This window comes from Gorilla gorilla, chromosome 19 (assembly GCF_029281585.2).
Source record: "Gorilla gorilla gorilla isolate KB3781 chromosome 19, NHGRI_mGorGor1-v2.1_pri, whole genome shotgun sequence".
Lineage (NCBI taxonomy): Eukaryota > Metazoa > Chordata > Mammalia > Primates > Hominidae > Gorilla > Gorilla gorilla.
In genome coordinates, this window is record NC_073243.2 from 99,428,151 (window position 1) to 99,438,961 (window position 10,811).

The 10,811-nt window shown below is 45.4% G+C and overlaps 1 long non-coding RNA gene across 1 annotated transcript; it reads left to right on the top strand.

Annotated features, from left to right (window-relative positions):
* Positions 1-437: 437 nt before the first annotated feature.
* Positions 438-8,547, top strand: LOC129528127 (uncharacterized). Its single transcript, XR_008673349.2, has 3 exons — positions 438-1,049; positions 2,773-3,060; positions 7,974-8,547. It is a non-coding gene; the product is annotated as an uncharacterized lncRNA (long non-coding RNA).
* The last annotated feature ends 2,264 nt before the right edge of the window (positions 8,548-10,811 follow it).

The following is a 10,811-nucleotide window of genomic DNA, read 5'->3' on the forward strand; positions in this document are numbered from 1 at the left end:
CAGCCTGGGCCTCTGGTTGGCTGCAATTAGCAGAAGCCCCTGATCTCTGTTGTAAAGGCAGCCTAAGTTAAAAAGGGTCTCTTCTTTGTTAAGCCTGTGAGATTCAAAGACCAACATCTGACCCTACCACGCCCTACCTATATTGGCTTTTCCAATAATATACGATGTTAACTATTTTGTCATATGCTCATTTTCCATCTGTATATCTTTTTGATGAGATGTTTGTAAAGATTTCTACCCCATTTTATACTTGGATGACTCCTTTTCTTACTGTTGGGTTTTATGAGTTCTTTGTATATTTTTAATAACTGTCATTTGTCAGATATTTCTTTTGCAAATATTTTCTCCTGTGACGTGCCTTTTTATTCTCTTTACAGTTTCTTTTACAGAGTATAAAATTTCAATTTTAATAAAGTCCAGCTTATTAATATATTTTAGTGAATCATACTTATTGTCAGGCCTCTGAGCCCAAGCCAAGCCATCGCATCCCCTGTGACTTGCACGTATATGCCCAGATGGCCTGAAGTAACTGAAGAATCACAAAAGAAGTGAATATGCCCTGCCCCACCTTAACTGATGACATTCCACCACAAAAGAAGTGTAAATGGCCGGTCCTTGCCTTAAGTGATGACATTACCTTGTGAAAGTCCTTTTCCTGGCTCATCCTGGCTCAAAAAGACTCCCACTTAGCACCTTTCGACCCCCACTCCTGCCCGCCAGAGAACAACCCCCCTTTGACTGTAATTTTCCTTTACCTACCCAAATCCTATAAAACGGCCCCACCCCATCTTCCTTTGCTGACTCTCTTTTCGGACTCAGCCTGACTGCACCCAGGTGGAATAAACAGCCATGTTGCTCACACGAAGCCTGTTTAGTGGTCTCTTCACACGGACACGCATGAAATTTGGTGCCGTGACTCGGATCGGGGGACCTCCCTTGGGAGATCAATCCCCTGTCCTCCTGTTCTTTGCTCTGTGAGAAAGATCCACCTACGACCTCAGGTCCTCAGACCGACCAGCCCAAGGAACATCTCACCAATTTTAAATCAGGTAAGCGGCCTCTTCTTACTCTCTTCTCCAACCTCTCTCACTGTCCCTCAACTACTTTCTCCTTTCCACTCTTCAATCTCTCCCTTCTCTTAATTTCAATTCCTTTCGTTTTCTGGGAGAGACAAAGGAGACACATTTTATCCGTGGACCCAAAACTCCAGCGCCGGTCACGGACTGGGAAGGCAGCCTCCCCTTGGTGTTTAATCATTGCAGGGATGCCTGATTATTCATCCACGTTTCAAAGGTGTCAGGCCACGCAGGGACGCCTGCCTTGGTCCTTCGCCCTTAGCAGCAAGTTCCGCTTTTCTGGGGAAGGGGCAAGTATCCCAACCCCTTCTCTCCTTGTCTCTACCCCTTCTCTGCTTTTCTGGGGGAGGGGCAAGTACCCCTCAACCCCTTCTCCTTCACTCTTAGCAGCAAGTCCCGCTTTTCTAGAGGAGGGGCAAGTACCCCAACCTTGTATCTCTGTGCCCCAATCCCTTATTTCTGCGCCCCAACCTCATATCTGTGCCCCAATCCCTTATTTCCACACCCCAACCTCTTATCTCTGCACCCTGACCCCTTATTTCCGTGCCCCTACCCCTTATTTCTGTGCCCCGACCTCTTATCTCTGCGCCCCAACCCCTTTTCCCACTTTTCTGGAAGGTGAGAGAGTAGAGAAACGGAGGGGAGGGGTTCAGGGGTTCTCTTTTCTCTAGGCTTGCTTCCTTCACTATAGGCAACCTTCCACCCTCTATTCCTCCTTCTACTCCCTTGGCCTGTGTTCTCAAAAACTTAAAACCTCATCAACTCATACCTGACCTAAAACCTAAATGCCTTATTTTCTTCTGCAATGCCTCTTGACCCCAATACAAACTCAACAGTAGTTCCAAATAGCCAGAAAATGGCACTTTGAATTTTTCCATCCTGCAAGATCTAAATAATTCTTGTCGTAAAATAAGCAAATGGTCTGAGGTGCCTGAAGTCCAGGCATTCTTTTACACATCAGTCCCTTCCTAGTCTCTGTGCCCAGTGCAACTTGTCCCAAATCTTCCTTCTTTCCCTCCCACCTGTACCCTCAGTACCAACCTCAAGCGTCCCTGAGTCTTTCTAATCTTCCTTTCTACAGACCCATCTGACCTCTCCCTTCCTCCCAGGCTGCTTCTCGCCAGGCCAAGCTAGGTCCCAATTCTTCCTCAGCCTCTGCTCCTCCACCCTATAATCTTTTCATCACCTCCCCTCCTCACAACTGGTCCGGCTTACAGTTTCGTTCCATGACTAGCCCTCCCCCTCCTGCCCAGCAATTTACTCTTAAAAAGGTGGCTGGAGCTAAAGGCATAGTCAAGGTTAATGCTCCTTTTTCTTTATCCCAAATCAGATAGCATTTAGGCTCTTTTTCATCAAATATAAAAATCCAGCCCAGTTCATGACTTGTTTGGCAGCAACCCTGAGACACCTTACAGCCCTAGACCCTAAAAGGTCAAAAGGCCATCTTATTCTCAAAATACATTTTATTACCCAATCTGCTCCCGACATTAAATAAAACTCCAAAAATTAAATTCCAGCCTTCAAATCCCACAACAGGATTTAATTAACCTCACCTTCAAGGTGTACGGTAATAGAAAAAAGTTGCAATTCCTTGCCTCCACTGTGAGACAAACCCCAGCCACATCTCCAGCACAAAAGAACTTCCAAAAGCCTGAACCGCAGCGGCCAGGCGTTCCTCCAGAACCTCCTCCCCCAGGAGCTTGCTACACCTGCCGGAAATCTGGCCACTGGGCCAAGGAATGCCCACAGCACAGGATTCCTCCTAAGCCGCGTCCCATCTGTGTGGGACCCCACTGAAAATTGGACTGTTCAACTCACCTGGCAGCCACTCCCAGAGCCCCTGGAACTCTGGCCCAAGGCTCTCTGACTGACTCCTTCCCAGATCTTCTCAGCTTAGCGGCTGAAGACTGACACTGCCCAATCGCCTCGGAAGCCCCCTAGACCATCACGGACGCCGAGCTTCGGGTAACTCTCACAGTGGAAGGTAAGCCAGTCCCCTTCTTAATCAATATGGAGGCTACCCGCTCCACATTACCTTCTTTTCAAGGGCCTGTTTCCCTTGCCTCCATAACTGTTGTGGGTATTGACAGCCAGGCTTCTAAACCTCTTAAGACTCCCCAACTCTGGTGCCAACTTAGACAATACTCTTTTAAGCACTCATTTTTAGTTATCCCCACCTGCCCAGTTCCCTTATTAGGCCGAGACACTTTAACTAAATTATCTGCTTCCCTGACTATTCCCGGACTACAGCTATATCTCATTGCCGCCCTTCTTTCCAATCTAAAGCCTCCTTTGCATCCTCCTCTTGTATCCCACAACCTTAACCCACAAGTATAAGATACCTCTACTCCCTCCTTGGCGACCGATCATGCACCCCTTTCCATCTCATTAAAACCTAATCACCCTTACCCCACTCAACGCCAATATCCCATCCCGCAGCACGCTTTAAAAAGATTAAAGCCTGTTATCACTCGCCTGCTACAGCATGGCCTTTTAAACTCTATAAACTCTCCTTACAATTCCCCCATTTTACCTGTCCTAAAACCAGACAAGCCTTACAAGTTAGTTCAGGATCTGCGCCTTATCAACCAAATTGTTTTGCCTATCCACCCCATGGTGCTAAACCCATATACTCTCCTGTCCTTAATACCTGCCTCTACAACCCACTATTCTGTTCTAGATCTCAAACATGCTTTCTTTACTATTCCTTTGCACCCTTAATCCCAGCCTCTGTTCACTTTCACTTGGACTGACCCTGACACCCATCAAGCTCAGCAAATTACCTAGGCTGTACTGCCGCAAAGCTTCACAGACAGCCCCCATTACTTCAATCAAGCCCAAATTTCTTCCTCATCTGTTACCTATCTCGGCATAATTCTCATAAAAACACACGTGCTCTCCCTGCCAATCGCATCTGACTGATCTCTCAAACCCAAGCACCTTCTACAAAACAACAACTCCTTTCCTTCCTAGGCATGGTTAGCGTGGTCAGAATTCTTACACAAGAGCCAGGACCACACCCTGTAGCCTTTCTGTCCAAACAACTTGACCTTACTGTTTTAGCCTAGCCCTCATGTCTGCGTGCAGCGGCTGCCGCTGCTTTAATACCTTTAGAGGCCCTGAAAATCACAAACTATGCTCAACTCACTCTCTACAGTTCTCATAACTTCCAAAATCTATTTTCTTCCTCATACCTGACGCATATACTTTCCGCTTCCCGGCTCCTTCAGCTATACTCACTCTTTTGTTGAGTCTCCCACAATCACCATTGTTCCTGGCCCAGACTTCAATCCGGCCTCCCACATTATTCCTGATACCACACCTGACCCCCATGACTGTATCTCTCTGATCCACCTGACATTCACCCCATTTCGCCAAATTTCCTTCTTTCCTGTTCCTCACCCTGATCACGCTTGATTTATTGATGGCGGTTCCACCAGGCCTAATCGCCACACACCAGCAAAGGCAGGTTACGCTATAGTACAAGCCACTAGCCTGCCTCTTAGAACCTCTCATTTCCTTTCCATCGTGGAACTCTATCCTCAAGGAAATAACTTCTCAGTGTTCCATCTGCTATTCTACTACTCCTCAGGGATTATTCAGGCCCCCTCCCTTCCCTACACATCAAGCTCGAGGATTTGCCCCACCCAGGACTAGCAAATTAGCTTTACTCAACATGCCCTGAGTCAGATAACTAAAATACCTCTTAGTCTAGGTAGATACTTTCACTGGATAGGTAGAGGCCTTTCCTACAGGGTCTGAGAAGGCCACCGCAGTCATTGCTTCTGTTCTGTCAGACATAATTCCTCAGTTTAGCCTTCCCACCTCAATACAGTCTGATAACAGACGAGCCTTTATTAGTCAAATCAGCCAAGCAGTTTTTCAGGCTCTTAGTATTCAGTGAAACCTTTATATCCCTTATGGTCCTCCATCTTCAGGAAAAGTAGAACGGACTAAAGGTCTTTTAAAAACACACCTTACCAAGCTCAGCCACCAACTTAAAAAGGACTGGACAATACTTTTACCACTTTCCCTTCTCAGAATTCAGGCCTGTCCTCGGAATGCTACAGGGTACAGCCCATTTAAGCTGCTGTATAGACATAACTTGGCCCATGATAGCTAGCGTTCAGTTCTTCCTTTTATGCACAACCACAGCCAGCAGGAAGCTACCACAGAATATGCACCAGTGAAATAAGGGTGTAAATAAAAAAGATATGCAATCCATGAAACAGAACATCCAGCCAAGGATCATAACAGCAAATGCCAGCTCTAGTGAGCATGTTATATTGAAAAGGGTGTGACTGTGGTGAAAGACTTGCCACAAATCATGAAACAAAACCAACCAGCACTGACAGATCATTTAGAATGTTTAAATACTTGTAATACAGGAGTTAAGAAATAATTCTTAGGCAGCTAGAAAGGGTGAAAGTTCTTGTGGAATTTTCCTTTAATAAAAATCAGCCCCCAAACCATTTCTTCCCTAACAGAAAGCAGCCTGAGAAGACAGGCATAGAAATGCAAACTAGGAGCCTTTATATGTAAATGCTGGCAGCTATACCTGGAAGCCAGGTACATTCAATATGGCATCTTCCGCCCTCTCTTTCTTGTCACAACACTTACCAGTATGATGGCAGCCTCCAGGTAAAACTGTCCGGAATTGGTGGGTTCTTGGTCTCACTGACTTCAAGAATGAAGCCGCAGACACGCGCGGTGAGTGTTACAGTTCTTAAAGATGGTGTGTCCAGAGTTTGTTCCTTCTGATGTTCGGCCGCGTTTGGAGTTTCTTCCTTCTGGTGGGTTCGTGGTCTCACTGGCTTCAGGAGTGAAGCTGCAGACCTTCGCGGTGAATGTTACAGCTCACAAATGCAGTGTGGACCCAAAGAGTGAGCAGCTGCAAGATTTATTGCAAAGACCGAAAGAACATGGCTTCCACACAGTGGAAGAGAACCGGAGCGGGTTGCCGCTGCTGGAGCTGGCAGCCTGCTTTTATTCCCTTACCTGACTCCACCCACATCCTGCTGATTGGCCCATTTTACAGAGATCTAATTGGTCCATTTTACAGAGAGCTGATTGGTCCGTTTTACCAAGAGCTGATTGGTCCGTTTTGACAGTGCTGATTGGTGCGTTTACAAACCTTGAGCTAGACACAGAGTGCTGATTGGTGCATTTACAATCGTTTAGCTAGACACAAAAGTTCTCCAAGTCCCCACTAGATTAGCTAGACACAGAGCACTGATTGGTGTGTTTACAAACCTTGAGCTAGACACAGAGTGCTGATTGGTGCATTTACAATCCTCTAGCTAGACATAAAAGTTCTCCAAGTCCCCACCCAACTCAGGACCCCAGCTGGCTTCGCCTAGTGGATCCTGTGCCAGGGCTGTGGGCAGAGCTGCCCGCCAGTCTCGCACCACGCGCCTGCACTCCTCAGCTCTTGGGTGGTAGATGGGACCGGGCGCCACGGAGCAGGGGGCGGTGCCCATCAGGGAGGCTCAGGCTGCGTGGGAGCCCACCGCAGTGGGGGGCTTGGGCATGGCGGGCTGCAGGTCCTGAGCCCTGCCACCCGGGGATGCGACTGAGGCCCAGCGAGAATTTGAGCATGGCGTGGGCGGGCCAGCAGTGCTGGGGCACCCAGTGCACCTTCTGCAGCTGCTGGCCTGGGTGCTAAGCCCCTCATTGCCCCGGACTGGCAGCGCTGGCCGCCCACTCCGAGTGCAGGGCCCGCCAAGCCTGGGCCCACTGGGAACTCACACTGGACCACGAGCACCACACACACCCCCAGTTCCCGCCTGCACCTCTCCCTCCACACCTCCCTGCAACCAGAGGGAGCCGGCTCCGGCCTCGGCCAGCCCAGAGAAGGCTCCCACAGTGCAGCGGTGGGCTGAAGGGCTTCTCAAGCGCAGCCAGAGTGGACGCCGAGGCCGAGGAGGCACCAAGAGTGAGCGAGGGCTGCTAGCATGTTGTCACCTCTCAAAACCACATATACAGGCATCAGAGCCGCAGCTGGATGGAGGCCACATTTGCATAATAAAAGATTAGGGTTAGAGGGCCAATCTTTTCGCTTGCTATGTAGACGGAACACTGGGTCAAACCAATCCCCTGGACCCTATGTAAATCAATTACCTCCTCCTCTAGTCTCTATACAAAACAGTCTGCCTTCCTCCGCAAACTGGAGGCCCTCTTTTGGGCAACCCTCTTTCTCAGCACAGGGAAGCTTTTTCTCTCTCTCCTATTATTTTCCATTAAACTTTCCACTCCTAAATCCACTCCTCGTCTGCTCCTAAATCCTCATGTGTGTCCATGTCCTGAATTCTTTCTCTACCCAAACCAAGAATGAGCGAATATACCCCAAACAACGGAGCTGTTTCATTTGGACAGTAATTTCTAAGTGGTTATCAATTCTTGCAAAGTATTTTAGCAGCAGATAAATGTTAAACTAACAAAAGAAACATCAAAAATCAAAGTTATTATTAATTTAAGTAAAAAATATAAGTTGTAAAATAAAGGAACAATCATAGTAGACCACATGGTCAAACAGAACATGATAATGAGAGACAGGACTAGGTGGATTTTCTAGGCCGACTAAGAAGCCCTAAGCTTAGCTGGGAAGGTGACCGCATCCACCTTTAAACACGGGCTTGCAACTTGGCTCACACCCAACCAATTAGGTAGTAAAGAGAGCTCACTAAAAAGCTAATTAGGCAAAAACAGGAGGTAAAGAAATAGCCAATCATTTATTGCCTGAGAGCACAGCAGGAGGGACAATGATCGGGATATAAACCCAGGCATTGGAGCCAGCAACGGCTACCCTCTTTGGGTTCCCTCCCTTTGTATGGGAGCTCTGTTTTCACTCTATTAAATCTTGCAACTGCGCTCTCTTCTGGTCCGTGTTTGTTACAGCTCAAGCTGAGTTTTGCTGGCTGTCCACCACTGCTGTTTTCCGCCATCGCAGACCCGCTGCTGAGTTCCATCCCTCCGGATCCACCAGGGTGTCCACTGTGCTCCTGATCCAGCAAGGCGCCCATTGCCGCTCCTGATCGGGCTAAAGGCTTGCCATTGTTCCTGCACGGCTAAGTGCCTGGGTTCGTCCTAATCGAGCTGAACACTAGTCACTGGGTTCCACAGTTCTCTTCCATGACCCACAGCTTCTAACAGAGCTATAACACTCACTGCATGGCCCAAGATTCCATTCCTTGGAATCCGTGAGGCCAAGAATCCCAGGTCAGAGAATACGAGGCTTGCCACCACTTGGAAGCGGCCTGCCGCCATTTTGGAAGCGGCCCGCTGCCATCTTGGGATCTCTGGGAGCAAGGACCCCCGGTAACAATTATGCATGCAATAATAACATGAAACCAAATATTGTGATGGGGCTGAATTTTAGATGGATGAGGAAAGTAAAGGTGAGAAATGGCTGTGTAAACAAGATGGATCCTTCAACTACTAAAGGCCAATAAATAAATGCATATTGTCTAAAGTGGGTACCATAAGGAATTAAATTATAAACATATTGTTTAAAATATACAGGTAAAAATAAAACAGTGAAAGTCACTAACTCTGGGGAACAGAGTGTGGCCTGAGAATATGGGTTTCAAAAGGGACTTGGTTTTGATATAAGACTTTTAGTACTATATGACTTTTAAAAAATCAATGCACTCATGACAGAACTTTGTTTGACATTTAAAATGTTAGTCACGTTTCTGCAATTTTACCGCCTGAAAATATGTTCACTGCAGAATTTTGGCATAACCAAAAGCACATCTGGAAGTTACATTTCTCAATAAGCCAAAAATAGGACTTAGGGTTAACCTGAAGTGTGTTAGCGATTCTCTGAGAAGGGTGGATTAGAGTGCTCCTAAATAATGCTGAAGTGTTTACAATTCAAACACACCTGAGGCATCTCTTCACATCCTGTTTTCCTGTAACTCTTGTGATCTCCTGGGCCCTTGTGCGTCACCTGGGTTGGAGGATTATCCATCCGCTCTTTCTAAAACACGCTCTAAAAAATGTCTTAGGAAAAATACTATCTAAAGTCATTTATAAGCTATTCAAATTTTTAGTAAAATATCAATGAAAAGACTTTCTAAATGCCTGCCACATGACACCTTCGTGTACCAAAACCTATCAAAATTACATCTTAAACTCATTTTTTGTTTTCACTGACAGGACCATATTTCTCTTGCAGTTGTGTAGTTTGCAATGCCAGATGTAGGGATGTCAATATTTAATGGATAAAAATATATTTTATAAAGGAGCCCACTGGGATCACTTCTAAAGGCTAAACAGGATCTACTGAGTTCTGTAAATAACATTCTTCGTTATTCTCATGCCATAATTTCAGAAATGACTTATTCCTAAGCATGTACAATGATTTTAGGGTTGAAAATGCAACTAGCAAGGTCCAATAAACCACAGTTTTGGTTTTGTTCAAGCAAAGGACTAGGGAGTCCAGAGATGGTGATAACTACGCCTAATTAGGAAGGCCATGAGCACTTCTTCTGATGCTATTGAAAAGATCAAAGTAGGAGTGAAGACAGAAAATGATAGGTGAAAAAGCATGAAACTGTTAGAAGGGATGACCTTGAGTTATACTCGGATAATTATGAAGAGGTCACCATGTTTGGAATAAATGACATATGAGGTGGAGTGGCAGGGAATAAAGTTGTTTAAGTGGATGTATGAAGCACCTATTGTGGTTAGATTCGCTCAATGCACTTTGTATGACAACTCATTGAGTTGGGACCAGATTGTAATACTTTCTTAGAAAAAGACTCCAAAAAACCTTTGATGGGGAAAAGTGATGTAAAAAAAATTCATTTTAGGAAAAATAATATTAGTGATAGTGTTGAGAAAAGAATAAGTGTGAGAAATATGGGCAATGTGTGCCTCAAAGAAAAAAACTGTAAATCACTGTTAACACAGTTGACTTATGAAATTTTTAATTAGTGAAGGAAAAAATGACTTAATATAGAGGAGATCAAGAGACAAATCAGAATGAAAATTAAAATGCCTTACAGTGTTGCAATGAACATACACATGCATGTATCTTTATGACAGAATGATTTATATTCCTTTGGTTATATACTCAGTAATGGGATAATTGGGTCAAATGCTATTTCTGCTTCTAGATCTTTTCTACAAATAAGAATGCTTATTTGAGGAATAGTCACACTACTTTCCACAATAGTTGATTTAATTTGCATTCCAACCAACAGGGTATAAGTGTTCCCTTTTCTCTGCAGCCTAACCAGCATCTGTTGTTTTTTGACTTTTTAATAATAGCCATTCTAACTGATGTGAGATGGTATCTCATTGTGGTTTTCATTTGCATTTCTCTAATGATCAGCAGCAATATTAACAATAGCAAAGATATGAAATCAACCTAAATGCCCATCAATGGTACACTGGATAAATAAAATGTGGTACATATATACCATGGAATACTATGCAGTCATAAAAAGGAACAAGACCGTGTCCTTTGCAGCAACATGGATCGAGCTGGAGACCACTATTCTTAGCAAACTAACTCAGGAACAGAAAACCAAATACTGCGTGTTCTCACTTACAAGTGGGAGCTCAACAATAACAGATGGCCACAAAGAGGGGAATAACAGACAATGGGACATGCTTGAGGGTAGAGTGTGGGAGGAGAGAGGGGATCCAAAAAATTAACTATTGGGTACTAGGCTTAGTACCAGGGTGACAAAATAATCTGTAGAACAAACCCCCATGCACGAGTTT